Below are 24,622 nucleotides of genomic sequence, written 5' to 3' on the forward strand. Positions count from 1 at the left end.
AAAAATGTCAAAGAAAGCTTTTGGTATAAAGGGGCTGGGCAGTCAGGAATCTTAAGGGTAACAGTAGTTGGGAAAATAGCACTATGGAAGCAAAAAATGGGACAAAAAGGACCAGCAAGCAATGGTGCATGTTTAAATGAAGGGTTTGGGAGATTCTACAATGGTAATATGTAAGGTTTTACAGTATACATGTACGTACAGACATTTAGTCCAGTCAACTGTGTAAAGAGAGCCACCAGGAGGTGCCAAGGAGAGGAGGTTGACAGCTAGTCTAGCGAGAATGTGGGAATGCGGAGGTGGGGGATACAGAGACAAAGGCACATACAAAACCCTGGTGTCTGTAGATGACACAAAAGTTTCTATTTCTCCTTTTTTTTTTTTTTTTTTTTTTTGAGACAGAGTTTTTTGCTCTTGTTGCCCAGGCTGGAGTGAAATGACATGATCTCAGGTCACTGCAACCTCCGCCTTCCAGGTTCAAGCCATTCTCCTGTCTCAGTCTCCCAAGTAGTTGGAATTACAGGTGCCCGCCACCACGCCTGGCTAATTTTTGTATTTTTAGAAGAGACAGGATTTCAACATGTTAGCCAGGCTGGTCTTGAACTGCTGACCTCAGGTGATCCACCTGCCTCGACCTTCCAAAGTGCTGGGATTACAGGCATGAACCACTGTGCCCAGTTGCTTTTTTTAAAAATTATTATTAGGGTTTTCTTTTTTTTTTTTGAGACGGAGTTTCTCTTGTTGCCCAGGCTGGAGTGCAATGGCACGATCTTGGCTCACTGCAACCTCTGCCTCTCGGGCTCAAGTGATTCTCCCACCTCAGCCTCCTGAATGACTGGGATTACAGGCACCCGCCACCACACCCGGCTAATTTTGTATTTTTAGTAGAGACGGGATTTCTCTATGTTGGTCAGGCTGGTCTTGAACTCCTGACCTCAGGTGCTCCGTCCGCCTCGGCCTCCCAAAGTGCTAGGATTACAGGCGTGAGCCACTGTGCCCAGCCTTAAGGTTTTCTTTTTTGAGACAGAGTCTTGTTCTGTCACCCAGGCTGGAGGGCAGTGGCTCAATCTCGGCTCACTGCAACCTCCACCTCCCAGGTTCAAGGGATTCTCCTGCCTCAGCCTTCCGAGTAGCTGGGACAACAGGCGCGTGCCACTACGCCCAGCTAATGTTTTGTATTTTTAGTAAAGACGGGGTTTCACCGTATTAGCCAGGATGGTCTCGATCTCCTGACCTCGTGATCCGCGCCTCGGCCTCCCAAAGTGCTGGGATTACAGGCGTGAGCCACTGCGCCCGGCCAATGTTTTCAAATACATAGAACAAAGGCTATTTTAATGGGGAAAATGATATAAGGTAGAATGCATGCCAGACTGCCACTGTGTGAAAATGTATACTTATAGACAAGACTCGGAAAGTAATATTAAATAAATCGGGAAAATGTTAAGGTGACGGGATTATAGGTGATCTTTTTCTCCAGAATGTCTTTAATAATACTGTCACTTAAAATCTCTCTTTCTGGCCGGGCGCGGTGGCTCAAGCCTGTAATCCCAGCACTTTGGGAGGCCGAGGCGGGCGGATCACAAGGTCAGGAGATCGAGACCACAGTGAAACCCCGTCTCTACTAAAAATACAAAAAATTAGCCGGGCGCGGTGGCGGGCGCCTGTAGTCCCAGCTACTCAGGAGGCTGAGGCAGGAGAATGGCGGGAACCCGGGAGGCGGAGCTTGCAGTGAGCCGAGATCGCGCCACTGCACTCCAGCCTGGGCAACAGCGTGAGACTCCGTCTCAAAAAAAAAAAAAAAAAAAATCTCTCTGGCCGGGCGCAGTGACTCACGCCTGTAACCCCAGCACTTTGGGAGGCTGAGGCGTGCGGATCACGAGGTCAGGAGATCAAGACCATCCTGGTTAACACGGTGAAACCCCGTCTCTACTAAAAATACAAAAGATTAGCCAGGCGTGGTGGAGGGCGCCTGTAGTCCCAGCTACTCGTGAGGCTGAGGCAGGAGAATGGCGTGAACCTGGGAGGCGGACCTTGCAGTGAGCTGAGATGGAGCCACTGCACTCCAGCCTGGGTGACAGAGAGAGACTCCGTCTCAAAAAAACAAAACATCTCTCTTTCTGTGGTTTTGTCAACCACAGAAAAAGGTTATGTCCAGTCATTGCTATGCCCTAAGACTTCAGACCTGTGTCTTCAATCATAGATGTGGATATTCTACCAGGAAGTAAGCATCCCCTAGGATTCTATATCCAAGATGGTTTTAGCCTAAGGGAGACACCACATGGCTTAGAGAGCATCCCAGGGAACTTTTATATCCTGGCTTGTTCCAGGCCTGGCTCACAGCACAGAACTATGAAATGTTAATGATGAAGTTTTTAGAAGTTGATGGTACATAAGCTTCAGGGAAGCGTCTCAATCAAGTAAACAGACATGATGAGTGCCAACAGCAGCCACTTCATCCTAACAGTGAGACCAGCAACCAGGAGAATAATGTTACTGGGAACAGTCAGACTTCTGGCAGCTCCAGCCAATCTGCTGATAATAGCCTTCTTGCCTATCCACAGCAGACTGAACCAAACTTTGAGCCAAAGGATGAAGACAGTGGGGAAGGTGACATTACTGTTTAAGATAATGATGTGCCACAGAAGACTGCTAAAGCCATTCCTACCATCAAAAGCCTGGAATCGTTAACACAAACAGAACAAACTCACTTTTGAGTCTCGACAGAATGATTTTACTTCTTCTAATTAAGTGAGTTTAGTAGTAGTACAAACAATTTGAAACACATGCTCCAGATCAAAAACTCTTAGAAGATGTAACTATCATAACATCATGAAACCATCATTTGAATGTTTTCTGAATGAGGATGTCATAGGACTTGTAAATTTGGGTAGTTTAAGAGCTTTTAAATCTCTGAGCCAACGACCTAGAATAGGCATGAGAACAATAATATTACAAGTTTGAAATGCTATTAAAATAAATAGAAACAGAAAGTAGATTAGTGGTTGCCTAGGGCTGGGCGGGGGAGGGAATAGGAAGTGACTATAAATGGTTACTGGGGTTGTTTCTGGAGTAATGAAAATGTTCTAAATTTAGATTGTGGTGACAGTTGCACAACTCTGCATACACTAAAAGCCACTGAACTATATACTTTAAATGGATCTTATGGTATATAAATTATATCTTAATAAAGCTGTCAAAATGTTATTAAAATAGTAGTTTGGTAACTGCATAAACTTTGGAGGATCGGAGGTGATTTTAAGTATAAAACAATGGGGCTTCTGCTAATGAAATTATGTGCTTTTGATATGGAAAATGGGATGTTAGTACATTTTCAGAACTACATGAGAGGACTAAGTCATTTCTGTTTGAAGTGGTTACATATTTAACCTGTTTCACAGAGCCCAGTGAATTTTTCCTTTAACTATATTTTTTAAATTCTTTTTTTTTTTTTTTTTTTTGAGATGGAGTCTCACTCCCAGGCTGGAGTGCAGTGGCGTGATCTTGGCTCACCGCAAGCTCTGCCTCCCGGGTTCACACCATTCTTCTGCCTCAGTCACCCGAGTAGCTGGGACTACAGGCACCTGCCACCACGCCCGGTTAATTTTTTTGTATTTTTAGTAGAGACAGGGTTTCACCGTGTTAGCCAGGATGGTCTTGATCTCCTGACTTCGTGATCCACCCACCTTGGCCTCCCAAAGTGTTGGCATTACAGGCATGAGCCACTGCGTGCAGCTATATTCTTTAAAATTCTAATGAGAAAAAGTTTGATTCTATCTCTTGGTACTGGAGGACCTCAGTTCTTATGTTTCCAGTATTATTTCTAATGTTGTTCTTCTGTTGCTAATTGTAACAAATCATTTTCTGGAATGCTTTTTCTAACTTTTAAGAAATTAAGCCGGCCGGGCGCGGTGGCTCACGCCTGTAATCCCAGCACTTTGGGAGGCCGAGACGGGCGGATCACGAGGTCAGGAGATCGAGACCATCCTGGCTAACACGGTGAAACCCCGTCTCTACTAAAAAATACAAAAAACTAGCCGGGCGAGGTGGCGGGCGCCTATAGTCCCAGCTACTCGGGAGGCTGAGGCAGGAGAATGGCGTGAACCCGGGAGGCGGAGCTTGCAGTGAGCTGAGATCCGGCCACTGCACTCCAGCCTGGGTGACAGAGCGAGACTCCGTCTCAAAAAAAAAAAAAAAGAAAGAAATTAAGCCAATTACTATTTTTAGGAGTTGCTTTCCATGTTATGACGCACTTGAAGCTATGTTCCTGAATTACAAAATTCTGTTTGATAGTTGTTCACATTGGTGTTTGTCCATCCTACAGCTTATATATTTAAAAACTAATTCCAAACAGGTATAATTTATGCTGTAAAAAGCACTTAATGGCCGGGTGTGGTGGCTCATGCCTGTAATCCCAGCACTTTGGGAGGCCGAGGCAGGTGGATTACTTGAGGTCAGGAGTTCGAAATCAGCCTGGCCAACATAGTAAAAACCCTATCTCTACTAAAAATACAAAAAGTAGTCAGGCGTGGTGGTGCATGGCTGTAATCCCAGCTACTCAGGAGGCTGAACTATGAGAATTACTTGAACCCGGAAGACAGGAGTTGCAGTGAGCCGAGATTGCACCTCTGTACTCCAGCCTGGGTGACAGAGCTGTCTTTGAGACAGAGCAAAACTGTCTCAAAAAATAATAATAATAAAAATAAAGCAGTTAATTTCACTGACTCTGGTAATATGAGATTCTCTCCCTTAACATTCTTGTATTTATTTCTAATTTCACTAGAAAGCATTCCCTTTGTTTAGTGTGTCTATATGTACATTGGAATGCTTTTGTACTCTTTTAATGTATTCAAGTAGTGTGAATGTTTTTGATAAAAAATGTACCATGATTAAAAGATTTTTACACATGGAACAAACCTGTGTATTTTTTCATACAACGATTTTGGATTTTCTTCAATGGGATTATTCTAGGAAGACTGCCTATCATTGATAGAAATATGTGGTATTTACCACTGACGGGAAGAGTTCACCCATATTATTTTCCTTTTTATTTTAAAAATGTATTATTATTATTTTTTTAAAGACAAGGCCTTGCTCTGTTGCCCGAGTTGGAGTGCAGTGGTGTGATCATAGCTCATTGTAACCTTGACCTCCTGGGCTGAAGCAATCCTTCCACCTCAGCCTCCTGAATAGCTGGGACTATAGCCACATGCCACCATGCCCCGCTAATTTTTTTTTTTTTTTTTTTGAGACGGAGTCTCGCTCTGCTGCCCAGGCTGGAGTGCAGTGGCCGAATCTCAGCTCACTGCAAGCTCCGCCTCCCGGGTTTATGCCATTCTCCTGCCTCAGCCTCCCGAGTAGCTGGGACTACAGGCGCCCGCCACCTCGCCCGGCTAGTTTTTTGTATTTTTTAGTAGAGACGGGGTTTCACCGCGTTGGCCAGGATGGTCTCGATCTCCTGACCTCGTGATCCGCCCGTCTCGGCCTCCCAAAGTGCTGGGATTACAGGCTTGAGCCACCGCGCCCGGCCGACCCCGCTAATTTTAAAAAGTTTTCTTAGAGATGTGGTTTCTCTACGCTGTTCAGGCTGGTCTGGAATTCCTGGACTCAAGTGATACTCCTGACTTGGCCTCCCAAAGTGTTGTGATTATAGGCGTGAAGGACTGTTTGACTAGTTTTTTACCATTATGAACAATGTTGGAGTGAATGACCTTCTATCTAAACCTACTCATGTAATGTTGGCTTTTCGCACCAATAATAGATGGCCTCAAACAGGACAGTGTCCTGTCACTACCTCCATTTAATCTATTTTGTTTTTGACTAGTAATAGTCTTAAGAAGAAGCATTTGACTAAAGTAATTGGAAAAAAAAAAAAAAGCAGCATGAGGCCATATGCGGTGGCTCACCCCTGTAATCCCAACACTTTGGGAGGTTAAGGCGGGAGAATCACTTGAGCCTAGGAATTTAAGACCACACTGGGCATCACAGGCCAAGGAATTACAGGTTACAGTGAGCTGTGACTGCGTCACTGCACTTCAGCCTGTACAACAGGTCAAGACACTGTCTTTAAAAAAAGTAGTATGAATACACTTCTAAATCTATAAGAAGGCTGGGCGCAGAGGCTCACACCTCTAACTCCAACACTTTGGAAGGATGAGGTGGGTGGATCGCTTGAATTCGGGAGTTCAAGACCAGCCTGGCCAACATGATGAAACACTGTCTCTACTAAAAATACAAAAATTAGTTGGGCGTGGTGGCGCATGCCTGTAATCGCAGCGACTCGGGAGGTTGAGGCAGGGGAATCGCTTGAACCTGGGAGGCAGAGGTTGCAGTGAACCGAAATGGTGCCATTGCACTCCAGCCTGGGCGACAGAGCGAGACTCCGTCTCAAAAAAAAGAAAAAAAAAAAAAACTGTAAGAAAAAGATTAATACGTTGATAGAAAACAGGCAAATTTACAAGTGGGAAATATTAATGGTCAACAAACATAAGCAACAATGTTAAACCTCATTAATAATCAAAGAAATAAACACTTTAAAAGATAACATTTTTACCCTGTTTGGCAAAGGTCAACACTACTACCAACAATGAAAACGCAGTGGCACGAGAGTATGGAGCAAGAGGCATCTGTCTGTTAGAACTAAAAACTGGTACATCTTTTCTGGAAGGTAATCTGGCAATATATGTTCTAAAAGTCTTAAATATATGATAATCTCTTGAACCACCCATTCTAGTTCTAAACACATGCTCAAAAAAAAAATAATAATAAATAAATAAATAAATAAATAAATCCCTGATCAGGCCAGGCGCAGTGGCTCTCGCCTGTAATCCCAGCACTCCGGGAGGCCGAGGCAGGCGGATCACCTGAGGTCAGGAGTTCAAGACCAGTCCGGCCATGGTGAATCCCCGACTCTACTAAAAATACAAAAAATTAGCCAGGTGTGGTGGTGCGTGCCTGTAATCCCAGCTACTCAGGAGGCTGAGGCAGGAGAATCACTTGAACCCGGGAGGCAGAGGCTGCAGTGAGCCAAGATGGCGCCATCGCACGCCAGCCTGGAAAACAACAGCGAAACTCCTCCCCTAATCCCCGCCAAAACAAAAAAGAAAATCCCTGATCAGCCAGGCACAGTGGCTCACGCCTGTAATCCCAGCACTTTGGGGGCTAAGGCGGGTGGATCACTTGAGGTCAGGAATTCGACACCAGCCTGGCCAACATGGCAAAACCTAGGCTCCACACACACAAAAAAAATACAAGAATTAGCTGGGGATGGTGACACACACCTGTAGTCCCAGCTACTCAGGAGACTGAGGCAGGAGAACTGTTTGAACCCAGAAGGTGGAGGTTGCAGTGAGCCGAGATTGCGCCACTGCATTCAAGCCTGGGCAACAGAGCAAGACTCCATCTCAAAAAAAAAAAAAAAAAAATCTCCAATCATTTCATTATTAATGTATATAAGGATGTTCCATAAAGTGCTATGCATTAAAACAAAACAACTCAATATCTAACAAAAGAGGACAATACTATGGTAATATGGGCCACCAGGCAACCATTCAAAATTCATGTTCAGGATGTGTTTTAAAAATATATATATTATACAGGGGCCATGTTAACCTTCTCTGTATCATTCCAATTTTAGTATATTTACTGCCGAAGCAAGCACCATGATGTTGTATTAAGTGGAAAAAGCTGGTTACAAAATAATGCTGTATTATATAACCCAAATTATAAAAGATACAGATATATAAAGACAGGCTAAATTACATATCAAAATTCTGCTGTGGTTATCTCTGAGCAGTGAGATTAAATTCTTTTGTTTGTGCTTTTCTTAACTTTCTAAATTCTATACAGCAAATATATTAGATTCTAATGAAAAGAAACAAGCAGGTGGACTCTTGATTAGTCAGGCACCCTTGTACAATCCTGCCAACCAGACTATGGGCATAATCTGGTTATTTGCCATGTGACAATGCTTCCTCCATCTGTGAATACACTGGCCAAGTAAACTATCAATAGCAGGGCCTGGTAATGCAAAGTTTTGGCTTTTCATTCACAGAAAATAATTTTTATGACTTAGAGAAGGATATGTTCTTTGGTTCTTATCTTTTTGCCTACCCTGAGAATTTCTGCCAGTTTGTTACATAGGTAACTGCCTCTGAGCAACCCACCAGGTTTTTTGGGGTTTTTTTTCTTCAGGTTTCTTTGTGGTTTTGTTTGTTTGTTTGTTTCAGACGGACTCTCGCTCTGTCGCCCAGGCTGGAGTGCAGTGGCGCGATTTGGGTTCACTACAACCTCTGCCTTCCAGGTTCAAGCAATTCTTCTGCCTCAGCTTCCCAAGTAGCTGGGATTACAGGCATGCACTACCAGGCCCAGCTAATTTTTTTTTTTTTTTTTGCATTTTTAGTAGAGACAAAGTTTCACCATGTTGGCCAGGCTGGGCTCAAAATTCCTCACCTCAAGTGATCCACCTGCCTCAGCCTCCCAAAGTGCTGGGATTACATGTGTGTGCCGCCACGATGCCTGGCTGATTTTTGTATTTTTAGTAGAGACAGCGTTTCATCATGTTGGCCAGGCTGGTCTCAAACTCCTCATCTCAAGTGATCTGCCTGCCTTGGCCTCCCAAAGTGCTGGGATTACAGGCGTGAGCCACCGTGCCTGGTGATCATCAGGTTTCAAAAAAGAGAGAGGGCCAGACATGGTGGCTCATGCCTGTATTCCCAGCACTTTGGGAGGTCAAGGCAGGCGGACTGCTTGAGCCCAGGTGTTCGAGGCCAGGCTGAGCAACATGGTGAGACTCCGTCTTTACAAAAAATAAAAATAAAAATTAGGCCAGCCGTGGTGGCTCACGCCTGTAATCCCAGCACTTGGGGAGGCTGAGACAGGCGGATCATCTGAGGTCGGGAGTTCGAGACCAGCCTGACCAACATGAAGAAATACCGTCTCTACTAAAAACACAAAATTAGCCGGGCGTGCTGGCACATGCCTGTAATGCCAGCTACTCAGGAAGGCTGAGGCAAGAGAATCGCTTGAACCCGGGAGGCCGAGGTTGCGGTGAGCCGAGATTGCGCCACTGCACTCCAGCCTGGGCAGTAACAGCAAAATTCCATCTAAAATGAATAAATAAATAAAAATAAAAATTAGTTGGGCATGGTTGCACATGCCTATAGTCTGCACACGCCTGTAGTCCCAGCTACTTGGGAAGCTGAGGCGGAAGGACTGCCTGAGCCTGGGAAGTAGAGTCTGCAGTGAGCTATGATTGTGCCAATGCACTCCACTCTGGGAGACAGAATGAAAAACTATCTCCAAAAAAAAAAGAAAAGAAAAGAAAAGAAAAGAAAAAGAGAGGCCGGGCGCGGTGGCTCACGCCTGTAATCCCAGCACTTTGGGAGGCCGAGGCGGGCGGATCACAAGGTCAGGAGATCGAGACCACGGTGAAACCCCGTCTCTACTAAAAATACAAAAAATTAGTCGGGCGCGGTTATGGGCGCCTGTAGTCCCAGCTACTCGGGAGGCTGAGGCAGGAGAATGGCGTGAACCCGGGAGGCGGAGCTTGCAGTGAGCCGAGATCGCGCCACTGCACTCCAGCCTGGGCGACAGAGCGAGACTCCTTCTCAAAAAAAAAAAAAGAAAAGAAAAGAAAAAGAGAGAGAGGGATACAGGTCAAGTCACAGAGATAAAAGCAGTGATCAGGTCATGTTCATGGTGGCTGGCCAGAAACAAATGCCTTTTGGTCCACTGCTTGAGTGGCAGTAAACCAGCAGTAGCAGAGAAGGGCTGAGAAACACAGGTGGATACCTGATTGCTACTTATTGGGTTTCTTTTTTTGTGATGGAGTCTTGCTCTGTCACCCAGACTGGAGTGCAGTGGTGCGATCTTGGCTCTCTGCAACCTCCACCTCCTGAGTTCAAGTGATTCTCCTGCCTTAGCCTCTTGAGTAGCGAGACTACAGGGGCGCACCACCATGCCCAGCTAATTTTTGTATTTTTAGTAGAGACGGGGTTTCGCCATGTTGGCCAGGCTGTTCTCGAACTCCTGACTTCAGGTGATCCACCCGCCTCAGCCTCACAAAGTGCTGGGATTACAGGCGTGAGCCAACGTGCCCGGCCAACTTATTGTTAACTTGAATTGAAAATAAAAGGACTTGCTAAGTGAGAAACCAGTGTGCCAAAAAAAAAAAAAAGAAGAAGAAAAAAAAAAAGGACTTCTTGTGGAAAAATTTTTCTGAGTGATATCTCTTTGGAGTTATGAACTGTTCATCCACTGCCTTGTAAAAATTAACAATGACTTTGGGACCTGGTAAAAAGAAAGAAGTCTCCACGAACTTTGGGCAAAAACTTCCCTAAAATGATTTTTACAAAAAGAGCAGCTCAGAATCAAGTATACTAAAAAGTATAATCATTATTATTATTATTATTATTTTGAGACGGAGTCTCACTCTCACCAGGCTGGAGTGCAGTGGCACGATCTCGGCTCACTGCAACCTCCACCTCCTGGGTTCAAACAATTCTCGTGTCTCAGCCTCCCGAGTAGCTGGGATTACAGGCACATGCCACCATACCCAGCTAATTTTTGTATTTTTAGTAGAGACAGGGTTTCACCATGTTGGCCAGGATGGTCTCGATCTCCTGATCTCGTAATCCTCCCGCCTCATTCTCCCAAAGTGCTAGGATTACAGGTATGAGCCACCACACCCGGCCATCATTATATTTTGTAGACACGAGCAAAAATTGTTCATAATAACTATGTCTTGCTGGGCAGGATAATAAAAATCATTATCTTACTTTACAGATAAAGAAACTAATCAGCTTGGGAAACATAGGGAGACCCAGTCACTCCAAAAAAAAACCAAAAAAACGAAGGCATGGTGGCTCGAGCTACTCAGGAGGATGAGGTGGGAGGATCAGTTGAGCCTGGCCACTCCAGCCTGGGCTGACAGAGCCAGATCCTGTCTCAAAAAAACAAAACAAACAAAAACCAAAAACAAAAAAAGAAAGAAAGAAAGAGAAAGAAACTAAGACGTAAGGAAGGTAAATGATTTACTAAGGCCATAGAGCTGATTAGTGGCATAGAACTGGAACTTACTGTACTCTGATACTTTGTGCAGATAACTTATTCTGACACAGTGATTAGAATGTAGTTCATACAATCAGATGGTTCCATGGATGACTTCATAAGCAGGTAATACCTATCCCTAGACATTTCTCAGAATGAAGTATTCTTTTCTTTTCTTTAAGAGATGGGGTCTCGACTGGGCTTGGTGTCTCGTCTTTAAGAGATGGGGTCTCGAATGGGCTGGGCGTGGTGGCTCACGCCTGTAATCCCAGCACTTTGGGAGGCTGAGGTGGGTGGATCACTTGGTCAGGAGTTCAAGACCAGCCTGGCCAACATGGTGAAACCCGGTCTACTAAAAATACAAAAATTAGGTGGGCATGGTGGCATATGCCTGTAATCCAACTACCTGGGAGGCTAAGGCAGGAGAATCGCTTGAACCTGGGAGGCGGAGGTTGCAGTGAGCCCAGATCGTGCCACTGTACTCCAGCAGCCTAGCTGACAACTCCGACTCCCTCACACACACACACGCACACACAGAAAGAGATGGGGTCTTACTATGTTGCTCAAGCTGGTCTTGAACTCCTGGCCTCAAATGATCTTCTAACCTCAGAATGAAGTATTCTATTCCATGATCATGTTGGGATCTCAAGCAAGTACTTAAACAACTTTTTTTTTTTTTTTTCTGGGACATGGTCTTGCTCTATCGCCCAGACTGGAGTGCAGTGTCACAATCTCGGCTCACTGTAGCCCCTGCCTTGCAATTTCAAGCAATCCTACCACCTCAGCCTCCCAAGGAGCTGGACTCCAGGCAGGCGCCAGCACACTCAGCTAATTTTTAAATTTTTTATAGAGACAAGGTCTCACTATATTGCCCAGGCTGATCAAACAAGTTATGGATAAGAGCCCATATCTTTTCTTTCTTTAGTAAAAATATTTAGCTCTATTTGAAAGCTACAGTGCTATCTATATTCAAACATTTAGTATGTTTCTCTTCTGTCTAGGTTTTAATTTTTTTTTAATGGCACAAAGTAAAGGAAACTGTGCCACAGTTAAGTGCTACAAACCGAATTTAAATGATACAACATATTTCATCTGAGTGTCCGCATGTACCCGAATGCTATCTACAAACTAATTTTCATTTTCCTTCATCCCATCATTTTAGCTACAAGTACTTTCTCTACTAAACATGCTGAATTCAAACTAAAAATTTTCAATCTTGGCCGGGAATGGGGCTCAAGCCTGTACCCCCAGCACTTTGGGAGGTCGAGGTGGGCAGACCACCTGAAGTCAGGGGTTCAAGACCAGCCTCGCCAACATGGCAAAACCCCGTCTCTACTAAAAATACAAAAAACTTAGCTGGGCATGGTGGCACGCGCCTGTAGTCCCAGCTACTCAGGAGGCTGAGGCACAAGAATCGCTTTAACCTGGGCGGCAGAGGTTGCAATGAGCTGAGATCGCACCACTGCACTCCAGGCTGGGCGACAGAGCGAGACTCTGTCTCAATTTAAAAAAAAAAATCAGGCCGGGCACGGTGGCTCAAGCCTGTAATCCCAGCACTTTGGGAGGCCGAGACGGGCGGATCACGAGGTCAGGAGATCGAGACCATCCTGGCGAACACGGTGAAACCCCGTTTCTACTAAAAAAATACAAACAACTAGCCGGGCGAGGCGGCGGGCGCCTGTAGTCCCAGCTACTCGGGAGGCTGAGGCCGGAGAATGGCGTAAACCCGGGAGGCGGAGCTTGCAGTGAGCTGAGATCCGGCCACTGCACTCCAGCCCGGGCGACAGAGCCAGACTCCGTCTCAAAATAAATAAATAAATAAATAAATAAATAAATAAAATAATTTTTTTTTTTTTTTTTTTTTTTTGAGACGGAGTCATGCTCTGTTGCCCAGGCTGGAGTGCAGTGGCCGGATCTCAGCTCACTGCAAGCCCCGCCTCCCGGGTTCACGCCATTCTCCGGCCTCAGCCTCCCGAGTAGCTGGGACTACAGGCGCCCGCCGCCTCGCCCAGCTAGTTTTTTGTATTTCTTAGTAGAGACGGGGTTTCACCGTGTTCGCCAGGATGGTCTCGATCTCCTGACCTCGTGATCCGCCCGTCTCGGCCTCCCAAAGTGCTGGGATTACAGGCTTGAGCCACCGCGCCCGGCATAAAATAAAATTAAAAAAAAAAATCGGCCGGGCGCGGTGGCTCAAGCCTGTAATCCCAGCACTTTGGGAGGCCGAGACGGGCGGATCACGAGTTCAGGAGATCGAGACCATCCTGGCTAACACGGTGAAACCCCGTCTCTACTAAAATACAAAAAAAATTAGCCGGGCGAGGTGGTGGGCGCCTGTACTCCCAGCTACTCGGGAGGCTGAGGCAGGAGAATGGCGTGAACCCGGGAGGCGGGGCTTGCAGTGAGCTGAGATCCGGCCACTGCACTCCAGCCTGGGCAACAGAGCATGACTCCGTCTCAAAAAAAAAAAAAAAAAAAAAAAAATCAATCCTATTTGGTTTAATGTAAGGTCAAAATTTAAGCATGGGCTTGTGTGATTCTATAGCTCATCTTCTCTTCTTTCACGATGTTACCTTTGATAATAACTAACATATGTAATGTGCTTTACAATTTAGAATGTTTTCATATATGGTATCTAATTTAACCTACATATCATAGGCCTCATCTGAAATAAGAGGAAACAGTGGTTCTGACTGTTACTCATCAAAGGTCATGGACCCAGTGATTATGACCAATATAGGTCTAAGGAAATTACTATAAGAATTACTGGCAGAAGGGACAGTCCAATGAGGTAGCAGAAAATGTTAGGCTTCCTTCCCTTTCAAGGCCTAAAAAATTAGCTGGAACCACAGAAAGGTTAAGTCACATGGTAATATATGCTGAGATGTCTTTTTTTTTTTCTTTATTTTTGAGATGGAGTCTCACTCTGTTACCCAGACTGGAGTACAGTGGCATGATCTCAGCTCACTGCAACCTCCACCTCCCAGGCTCAAGTGATTCTCCTGCCTCAGCCTCCTAAGTAGCTGGGATTGCAGAGGCATGACCTAGTTTTTTGTTTTTTGGGGGTTTTTTTTTGTATTTTTTTAGTAGAGATGGGGTTTCGCCCTGTTGGTCAGGCTGGTCTTGAACTCCTGACCTCAAGTGATCCACCTGCCTCGGCCTCCCAAAGTGCTGGGATTTTAGGTGTGAGCCACTGCACCCAGCCAGATGTCTGTATTTCTGTATTTAAGGTGAATAAAATGATTACAGAAATAAGAATAAAATTTCAAACCATGATATAAGTATTTATAAGTACCAGGGAATGCACAATAGTACCAGCCTTGTCCAGTTTAAGAAATCAGCTTTAATCCACTTAGTTCAACCTCTGACCATCTGAGATCAAGCTATTCCCAGTCTGTACAAGTAAACGTGACTTTTCACTATGACCCATATCCTCGAAAATACATAAAACTGTATCACAAGGTGAATCACCTGTATCCATAACAAAGACTGGTTACCAAATCATACCAAAATCAAATCCCAAAATGTATCAAACAGCAGAGCTACAAAGGTATCATAATTTAAAACAATAAAAGCCCATGCCAAGTCCTGCAAAATGGACAGAAGTATGTTTTTATCATATCAAGGATAATCTATTAACCATATACAGAGCAGATCAAATAAATAACCCATAAATATGGTCTCAAATTCCTGTTTCTGTTTTTTGAGATAGGGTCTCGCTCTGTCGCCCAAGGTGGAATGGGGTGCCCTGAACTTGGCTCACTGCATCCTCCACCTCCTGGGCTCAAGTGATCCTCCCACCTCAGCCTCCAGAGTAGCTAGGATTACAGGCACACGCACAACCATGCCCAGTTAATTTTTCTATTTTTAGTAGAGATGGCGTTTTACCATGTTGCCCAGACTGGTCTTGAACTCCTGGGCTCAAGGGATCTCCCTGACTCGGCCTCCCAAAGTGCTGGAATTAAAGGCATGAGCCACCATGCCTGGCCTGGGATTGTTATATGGAACTTTTTTCCTTGACAAAATCTCAGATAATCAGGCTTAAAAACTATTAGAATGGGTTTTGAATCTTTGGAATCAACTAGCCCTTAGCCCAACCTCCCTGGGTTTTTTTGTTTGTTTGTTTGCTTGTTTGTTTGTTTTGAGACAGGGCCTCACTCTGGCACTCAGGCTAGAATGCAGTGGCGCCCTCATGGCTCATTGCCGCCTTGACCTCCCGGGCTCAAGCCATCTTCACAGGCACATGCCATCACATCACATTTTTTATTATTGGTAGAGACGGGGTCTCACGATGTTGCCCAGGCTGGTCTCGAACTCCTGGGATCAAACAATCCTCCCACCTCAGCCTCCCAAAGTGCCGGGCTTACAGGTATGAGTCACCACGCCTGGACCTGTTACTTTACAGATGAAGAAAGTGCAGTATAAAATAATACACTGGATAAATAAAAAATGTATTTTGAAAGACTTCAGGCCGGGCGCGGTGGCTCACGCCTGTAATCCCGGGACTTTGGGAGACCGAGGCGGGTGGATGACCTGAGGTCAGGAGTTCGAGACCAGCCTGGCCAACATGGTGAAACCCCATCTCTACTAAAAATGCAAAAATTAGCTGGACGTGGTGGCAGGCACCTGTAATCTCAGCTACTCGGGAGGCTGGGGCAGCAGAATCACTTGAACCCAGGAGGCAGAGGTTGCAGTGAGCTGAGATCATGCCAATGCGCTCCAGCCTGGGCAACAAGAGCAAAACTCTGTCTCAAAAACAAAGGGCAGGTACAGGGGCTCATGCCTGTAATCCCAACACTTTGGGAGGCCAAGGTGGGCGGATCACAAGGTCAGGAGTTCAAGACCAGCCTGGCCAACATGGTGAAACCCTGTCTCCACTAAAAATACAAAAATTAGCCGGGTGTGGTGGCACATGTCTGTACCAAACAAAACAAAACAAAACGACTTCATAAGAAATGTTAACTGCCGGGCGCGGTGGCTCAAGCCTGTAATCCCAGCACTTTGGGAGGCCGAGACGGGCGGATCACGAGGTCGGGAGATCGAGACCATCCTGGCTAACACGGTGAAACCCCGTCTCTACTAAAAAAATACAAAAAACTAGCCGGGCGACGTGGCGGACGCCTGTAGTCCCAGCTACTCGGGAGGCTGAGGCAGGAGAATGGCGTAAACCCGGGAGGCGGAGCTTGCAGTGAGCTGAGATCCGGCCACTGCACTCTAGCCTGGGCAGCAGAGTGAGACTCTGTCTCAAAAAAAAAAAAAAAAAAAGAAATGTTAACTATAGAATGTTGAATGGGAGAAAAAAGATTAAAACAACCTGTAGACAATATGATCATAATTATTCTATTTCATAAATTTTCTATAATAAACACCTATCTCTGGCCAGGCACTGTGGCTCACGCCTGTAATCCCAGCATATTGGGAGGCCAAGGTAGGCAGATCACATGAGGTCAGGAGTGAGACTCCGTCTCAAAAAAATAAATAAATACATAAAATAAAATGAGCCGTGCAGGGTAGCACACCTATAGTCCCAGCAACTTGGGAGGCTGAGGCAGAAGAATCGCTTGAACCTGGGAGGCAGAAGTTCAGTGAGCCAAGATCATGCCACTGTACTCCAGCCTGGGCAACAGAGCAAGACTCCGTCTCAAAAAAAAAAAAAAAAAGGAGATATGTGTTTTTTTTAAACACATATTGCTTTTATAACTTAAAATACTCAAAGGCCAGCGCAGTGGCTCACGCCTGTAATCCCGGCACTTTCGGAGGCCAAGGCGGGCAGATTATATGAGGTCAGGAGTTCAAGACCAGCCTGGGCAACATGGTGAAACCCAGTCTCTACTTAAAATACAAAAAAGGCTACATGAGGTGGCTCACGCCTATAATCCCAGCACTTTGAGAGGATGAGGCGGGTGGATCATGAGGTCAGGAGTTCGAGACCAGCCTGGCTAACATGGTGAAACCCCATCTCTACTAAAAATACAAAAATTAGCCAGTTGTGGTGGCGTGCACCTATAATCCCAGCTACTCGGGAGGCTGAGGCAGGAGAATTGCCTGAACCCAGAGGCGGAGGCTGCAGTGAACCGAGATCGTGCCACTGCACTCCAGCTCTGGGCGACAGAGCAAGACTCCGTCTCAGGGGAAAAAAAAACATTAAAAAAAAAAAAAATTAGCCAGCTGTGGTAGCACACGCCTGTAATCCCAGTTATTTGGGAGGCTGAGTCACCAGAATCACTTGAACCCAGGAGGTGGAGGTTGCAGTCAGCTGGGATCATGCACTGAACTTCAGCCTGGGTGACACAACAAGACAATGTCTCAAAAACAAATAAATAAAATATTCAAAATACCCTTCTATGTTTTAAATTCAACACATCAAATAACCTATCAAAAATGTGAAAATGTAAAGAAAGATGGGGTCACTGACATGCACAATCCCACGGCTAATTGGAAACAAAGTCAATAATCTAGGTACTGTGGTACCCAACCCAGGACTCTCTCCAAACACTGTAGCACATGACCTCTAAGATACAGAAACAGTATTTGAGCCGGCCGCGGTGGCTCACGCCTGTAATCCCAGCACTATGGGAGGCCGAGGCGGGCGGATCACGAGGTCAGGAGATTGAGACCATCCTGGCTAACACGGTGAAACCCCGTCTCTATAAAAATAAAAAAAATTAGCCGGGCGTGGTGGTGGGCACGGTGGTGGGTGCCTATAGTCCCAGCTACTCGGGAGGATGAGGCAGGAGAATGGCGTGAACCTGGGAGGCGGGGCTTGCAGTGAGCCGAGATCGTGCCACTGCACTCCAGCCTGGGGGACAGAGTGAGACCCCGTCTCAAAAAAAAGAAATAGTATTTGTTAAATTCTGAAGTATTTTTTATCTTATCATTACTGTTTCTGTCTCCTCATATCTACTCACACAATGCCCTTTAATAGTGCTAACAGGTTACATTTTATAATACTATTAACAGATTATCTCACAGAGATAAAGCTTGAGAATTGACAGCTCATGATAATCTCCCAGTCGCAAAAGAACAATGGAAAAACAAAGACACAAAAGCAAAATAAAAACAAAGCAAAAAAAAAAAAGAAGAAAGGAGGCCTGGTGTAGTGGCTCACAGCTGTAATCCCACCACTTTGGGAGGCCAAGGTGGGCGGATCACGAAGTCAGGGGAACCAGACCATCCTGGCTAACACGATGAAATATGGTCTTTACTAAACACACACACACACACACACACACACACACACACACAATTAGCCGGGTGTGGTGGTGGGTGCCTGTAGTCCCAGCTACTTGGGAGGCCGAGGCAGGAGAATGGCATGAACCCAGGAGGCAGTGCTTGCAGTGAGCCAAGATCGCGCTACTACACTCCAGCCTGGGCAACAGAGCCAGACTCTGTCCGTCTCAAAAAAAAAAAAAAAAAAAAAAAGAAGAAGAAGAAGAAAGGCGTTTTGTTTTGTTTTGTTTTTGACATATTTATTCTTGGAATCATACCACATACTACAATGCCTGGAACATATAAAGTGTTCAATGAATGTTTATTTCATAAACTGTAGGTTTTGCTCTCTGCTAATACTAGCTACCAGACTTAAACATTAGACCAAACAAAAACAGTGAAACATTATTATTTTACATTTGGTATCTCTAAGCATTTACAATATAAATACAGGATTTACTAAAGAAATTAATGTTTATAATGAAGTAAAAGGAGAACATTTATTTACTAAATTAGTAAATTTATTTAGTAAAATTTTTGTTACTAAAATATTTTAAGCACTATACAAATTAGCTGGTCCATCAATTATAATAATTTTGAGAAACTGCTCACTTCCTGAAAATGGAAAAAAAAAAAAAGGAAGACAAAATAAAATAAAAACCAAAGAAAAAAATAGTAATTCTTACCTATTGAAATGGTCCTGGCTAACCTTTAGATATCATCACTTTGTTAGCCTAGTTGGAATCATCCAATGCACTAGAAGGCAATAAAATTACAGGTATAGTACAAGGGCCACTAGACTAGAACCTAGACTCTAGTCCAAGCTTTGCTAATAATCAGATATATTACGATGGGCGATATATTTTTTTGAGTCTTAATCTACTTCTAAAAACTAGACAGCTGGGCCGAGCACGGTGACTCACGCATGTAATCCCAGCACTTTTTCACCTGAGGTCGGGAGTTCGAGACCAACCTGACCAACATGGAGAAACCCCGTCTCTACTAAAAATACAAAATTAGCCGGGTATGGTGGTGCATGCCTGTAATCCCAGCTACTTGGGAGGCTGAGGCAGGAAAACTGCTTGAACCCGGGAGGCAGATGTTGAGGTGAGCCAAGATCACACCATTGCACTCTAGCCTGGGCAACAAGAACGAAACTCCATCTCAAAACAAAAACAAAAACAAAAACAAAACTAGACAGCTGAACTCCTAATCACTGCAAACTGTTTTAGTCTTAACTTTTTATTTTATGTTATTTTTATTTATCTGTTTTTGAGGCAGAGTCTCACTCTGCGGCCCAGGCTGGAATTCAATGTTCCATTCTCAGCTCACAGCGACCTCTGCCTCATGGGCTCAAGTGATTCTCCTGCCTCAGCCTCCCAAGTAGCTGGGACTAGAGGGGTGCACCGCCACACCCAGCTAATTTTTGTATTTTTAGTAGAGATGGGATTTCGCCATGTTAGCCAGGCTGGTCTTGAACTCCTGACCTCAGGTGATCTGCCCACCTCAGCCTCCCAAAGTGCTGGGATTACAGGTGAAAGCCACCGTACTTGGCCCTAGTCTTCACTTTTTAAAAAAACATATATTCTTACCTACAAAGAGTCTACAATTCTGATTTGTTTGTTTGTTTGTTTTGTTTGAGACAGGGTCTCACTCTGTTGCCCAGGCTGGAGTACAGTGGCCCAATCATGGCTCACTGCAGCCTCCACCTCCCAAGGCTCAGGTGATCCTCCTGCTTCAACTCCCCAAAGTAGCTGGGACTACAGGCACAAGCCAGCACGCCCGGCTAATTTTTGTATTTTTATTAGAGAGAGGGCTGCGCCATGTTGCCCAGGCTGCAGATATTTTCATTGTATCAATTTCTTTTTTTTTGAGACAAAGGTGCGCTCTTGTCACTGAGGCTGGAGTACAGTGGTGCGATCTCGGCTCCCTGCCACCTCTGCCTCCTGGGTTCAAGCAGTTCTTCTGCTTCAGCCTCCTGTGTAGCTGGGACTATAGACGCACACCACCACACCCAGCTAGTTTTTTACTTTTAGTAGAGATGGGGTTTCACCATGTTGGCCAGGCTGGAACTCCTGACCTCAGGTGATCCACCCGCCTTGGCCTCCCAAAGTGCTGGGATTACAGGCATGAGCCACAGCGTCAGGTGTCAAATTTTTGTTGTTGTTGTTGCTTATTTAAAACGGGACCAAATCAGCCGGGTGTGGTGGTGGGCACCTGCAATCCCAGCTACTTGGGAGGCTGAGGCAGAAGAATCACTTGAACCCAGGAGGTGGAGGTTGCAGTGAGCCGAGATGGCGCCATTGTACTCCAGCCTGGACAACAAAAGCGAAATTCTGTCTCACACAAACACACATACAAACAAAAAAAGGGACCGGCCGGGCGAGGTAGCTCACACCTGTAATCCCAGCACTTTGGGAGGCTGAGGCCGGTGCATCACCTGAGGTCAGGAGTTCGAGATCAGCCTGGCCAACATGGAGAAACTACGTGTCTACTAAAAATACAAAAATTAGCCGGGCATGGTGGCGCGTGCCTGTAGTCCTAGCTGCTCGGGAGCCTGAGGCAGGAGAGTCACTTGAACCCGGGAGGCGGAGGCTGCAGTGAGCCAAGATCGTGCCACTGCACTCCAGCCTGGATGACAGAGTAAGACTCCGTCTCAAAAACAAACAAACAAACAAACAAACAAACAAAAAAACACCATGCTAATCTTCTTTGAATTGTTCCAATTTTAGTATATGTGCTACCACTGAAGCAAGTACCCAAATCTGATATTCTAAATGTTAAAAGTTTGCTACATTATTTGATAATCAAGAAGCTTAGGACAATTTCTTTTTTTTTTTTTTTTTTTTTTTTGAGACGGAGTCTCGCTGTGTCTCCCAGGCTGGAGTGCAGTGGCGTGATCTCGGCTCACTGCAAGCTCCGCCTCCCGGGTTCACACCATTCTCCCGCCTCAGCCTCCCAAGTAGCTGAGACTACAGGCGCCCGCCACCACGCCCGGCTAATAGTTTTTTTTTTTTTTTTTTTTTTTTGCTTAGGACAATTTCTAAAAATATATGACAACTAGTAACATATTATTTTTACTATCTTACATTAGGAGAGAGCAATACAAGAAAATGAAACATGAGTATCCAATAGAGGCCTGCTTTGTCAGCTGAGTTGACCTGAATCATACTGGATTTTACAGTACAAACCACTGATATGTATAAATACATATATGTGCATAAATATGTGTATGTACCATTGGTATATATTTGCCTATGTTGATATATATATTTGTGTGGGAAGGTGTGAACTTTAAAACTTTTCAATTATGAAATCAATACGAATTTATAACAAATTCAAACCGTACATTAGGTCATGTGAAGTGCAAAGTAAAAAGTCTTCTACCTCTCTTCTCCTCCATAAGTAACTACTGTTAACATTTTTATTGTGTATCCTTCAAGAAACTATCTAGGCAAATGCAAGTATACACACATACATGTGAAGGTGTGTATATAAATCTAAACTGTTGCCACTTCTTGAATGTGGGGGTGGGGGGGAAGCTCAAGTACTCCATAAGCATGTTAAATACATTGAAATACATAGAAAGTGGTACCACAGTCACTGGTACAAAGTATTATACTCTTCAGAAATGTGTGTTGAATTGAATACATTTAATTTTCATGCTTGGAGGCGATATGGAGCAACTGTGCAAAGTGATGGGCAAGAAGCCAGATAACATGGGTTCTAATTTAACTAGTTGGATAGCCTTAAGCAAGCTATGAAATCTCCCTAAGCCGTTGTTTCTGGTTTTGTAAAAGGACAGGGTTTGACTAAGATCCCTTCCAACTCTAAAATGTTATAATTCTAAGATGGCCGTCTGTAACACTGTTCATTGACTGTAATAAATATTATGGGGAAAAAAAGGAAAAGAAACACTACTGAAACCTCCAGTCTTACAAATTTCTGTGAGTCATTAAACTATCAAAGTATAGTTGTGACAGAACTAGCGACATGATTATATTTGAAAGCAAAGTAGTAGATTATTAAAATCTGATTGGTTGGGGTTTTTTTAACAAAGCTTGGGTTGACGTTTTTCCTTTTTCGGAGGTGGAGAGTGCTACTGCTTAGTTTGAGAATAAACACTCCCCTCCCCGAAAAGAAAATAATTTAAGTGTTATGGAGTTAAAATAATGAAACAAAATCAAATTACATTTTGTTTTACAGAACATGCCGGAGAGGTGACTGGCAAAGCAGATTGGAAAGAATTACCAGCTAATTTCCTCTTCCGGAAGCTCTTTGGCCCTTATTCTTTCTGTTTCATATGCCCTCTCCAGACACACTCCACCCTGCTCCACACAAGCCACAGGTATCACAAGGTGAGGAAATTCCTTTGATCATATATTTTTTTTTTTTTTGAGACGGAGTCTCGCTCTGTCGCCCAGGCTGGAGTGCAGTGGCCAGATCTCAGCTCACTGCAAGCTCCGCCTCCCGGGTTTACGCCATTCTCCTGCCTCAGCCTCCCGAGTAGCTGGGACCACAGGCGCCGCCACCTCGCCCGGCTAATTTTTTGTGTTTTTAGTAGAGACGGGGTTTCGCCGTGTTAGCCAGGATGGTCTCGATTTCCTGACCTTGTGATCCGCCCGTCTCGGCCTCCCAAAGTGCTGGAATTACAGGCTTGAGCCACCGCGCCCGGCCTGATCATATTTTTAAAAAAAGTTATTTGCCTCAATTTACCTTAGGTGTCACAGGGTTTAGGAAGGCAGTCCCGCGGGCCTGAAGTCACCCACCCACTCACCCACGCCTGCCGTCGGCAGTCCGAGGAACCCGGGCAAGCAGCCGGGGCCAGGCCACCTCTGCCAGGCGGGCGCGGCCTTCCCGCCCTCCCCAGCAGCGCCGGCCCGAGGGGAGTGGAGGGGAAAAGAAGAGAGGGGAGGGAGAAGAGGGGAAGGAGGGAAAGCGGAGGAGGGGAAAGCCTACACAAGCTGTACCCACCGCGCCAGGACAGCCGGCCCGAACTGCCCCGCGGCGATCAGCTCGGTCCAAGGGGAGGGTCCCGGAGGAGGCGCGGCCCGAGCCCCAATCTGGAAATGCCAACTCCGTTCTGCGGCCTGGCCCCAGCCTAGGTGAAGGAAACGGAAGTCCCTTCGTCTCCCTCACGCGCCTCCACCGGTCTGCCCATCCGCTGGAGAAACCCGGAGTCGTGAAACCCGAAGTTTGTCCACGTCAGGGACTCAAAGAGACACCAGGCGCTGTCCGTCAGTCTCCGGGTCCGGGCTGCGCCACTGGGCCCCGGCTGTGTCCTTCCCACCCCCGGCCGGGAGGTCAGCCTCCTGCCCTGCAAAGCCCCTCCTTCTTCCCCCTCCTCCGCCATTTTCCAACTTACCACTCGGGCCGGGCGTCCCTCGATGAGCGCCACGCCGGCTCCGGGCACCGCCAAGGTCCCCCCACCTTCCCGAACCGGAAGGGGGCAGTAAGAAAAAATGAGGCCCTTGCAACCCCTAACCCCACCCCCCCGCCCCCCCTCCCAGCTGGAACCCAGAACCTGACCTAGCGGGCGCACATGCGCAGTGAGCACCTCGTAGTCTCCGCCCCTAGCTCCTGCGTTTCTTCTTTTAGCCTCAAGGATGGTTTTTCCCACGGTTTTTACCTGTTGGGCCCTGGGGTTGAGGAATAGGGGAAGAAAGGCACAAGGACGGAAAAGAGGAGGAGAAGGGGCGAAAATGTTGAGTTCTTACTATAGATCAGGTACTGCGTTAGGCATATAACGTGGTCTTTGTTGTAATGTTGACAACCCTGTAAGATAAGCACTGTCTCTGGGGATTTAATAAGCCCATTTTACAAAGGAAACTGAGACCCAGAGGGGATAGCTATCCCAGTATCACGCGGCTAGTAAGGTAACTGAGGTTAGAATCGGATCTTTTTCCAAGAAGGAAAGGATGAAGGGGATGACAAGAAAAGGAGACCCTGGGGGAATGGCGGGGGTTAAGATTGGGAGGTGAAGGGAAAATTAATAGAGGAAAAAGAAAGCAGATGGACAGGAAACAAAGGAAGTCTGTGTACATAAAATGCTGAAATAAATCCTGGATTTATTTCAAATGCGTTGTAGGATTGTCAGATCAACATAGGAATTTTTGTTTCAGGAAAATGGGATCTTACAGGGTAATGTGGTGAGATGATGGATTCTGAATATTTCATATCAAATGAAATCAAGTGATGCAAGATATGATCCTCCCTTCACAACAAGGTAACTTGGGAGGGAGGAGAGGAAAGACTTTTCTTGAAACTCTTAGTTGCATGTTTATTCTCCCCTTGGGCACCCTACCCCATCTTCTAACAAATCAGAACTACTCGTTGTGCCTGCCCCCCCATCCTCGTACACAAAGCCTTCTCT

General features: G+C 45.6%; 1 protein-coding gene, 1 long non-coding RNA gene, 1 other non-coding gene and 1 pseudogene across 7 annotated transcripts in view; 2 read left to right on the forward strand and 2 right to left on the reverse strand.

The window, feature by feature from the left end:
- Positions 1-23,729, reverse strand: part of XIA (X-linked inhibitor of apoptosis) — a 57,036-nt gene extending 33,307 nt beyond the window's left edge. For 2 of the 5 annotated variants that reach the window (XM_071088779.1, XM_071088778.1), the window contains exons 1-2: positions 23,615-23,729; positions 23,224-23,350 (exon numbers count right to left, since the gene is read on the reverse strand). The gene's annotated coding sequence lies outside the window, so the exon portion shown is untranslated. Of the gene's footprint in view, positions 1-18,935; positions 19,006-23,223; positions 23,536-23,614 lie in introns of those variants that run through there. The other 3 variants (XM_071088776.1, XM_071088775.1, XM_071088777.1) reach the window with 3 other exon arrangements.
- Positions 2,044-2,830, forward strand: LOC105468433 (partitioning defective 6 homolog beta-like; annotated as a pseudogene).
- Positions 7,548-7,650, reverse strand: LOC112424415 (U6 spliceosomal RNA). Its single transcript, XR_003015161.1, has one exon. It is a non-coding gene; the product is annotated as a U6 spliceosomal RNA (small nuclear RNA).
- Positions 23,730-23,792: 63 nt separating the features above from the next.
- The window catches only part of LOC105468435 (uncharacterized), a 96,892-nt gene continuing 96,062 nt past the window's right edge, over positions 23,793-24,622 (forward strand). The window contains exons 1-2 of the long non-coding RNA XR_011618280.1: positions 23,793-23,976; positions 24,372-24,475. This is a non-coding gene — a long non-coding RNA (uncharacterized lncRNA). The remainder of the gene's footprint in view (positions 23,977-24,371; positions 24,476-24,622) is intronic.

Source organism: Macaca nemestrina, chromosome X (assembly GCF_043159975.1).
Source record: "Macaca nemestrina isolate mMacNem1 chromosome X, mMacNem.hap1, whole genome shotgun sequence".
NCBI lineage: Eukaryota > Metazoa > Chordata > Mammalia > Primates > Cercopithecidae > Macaca > Macaca nemestrina.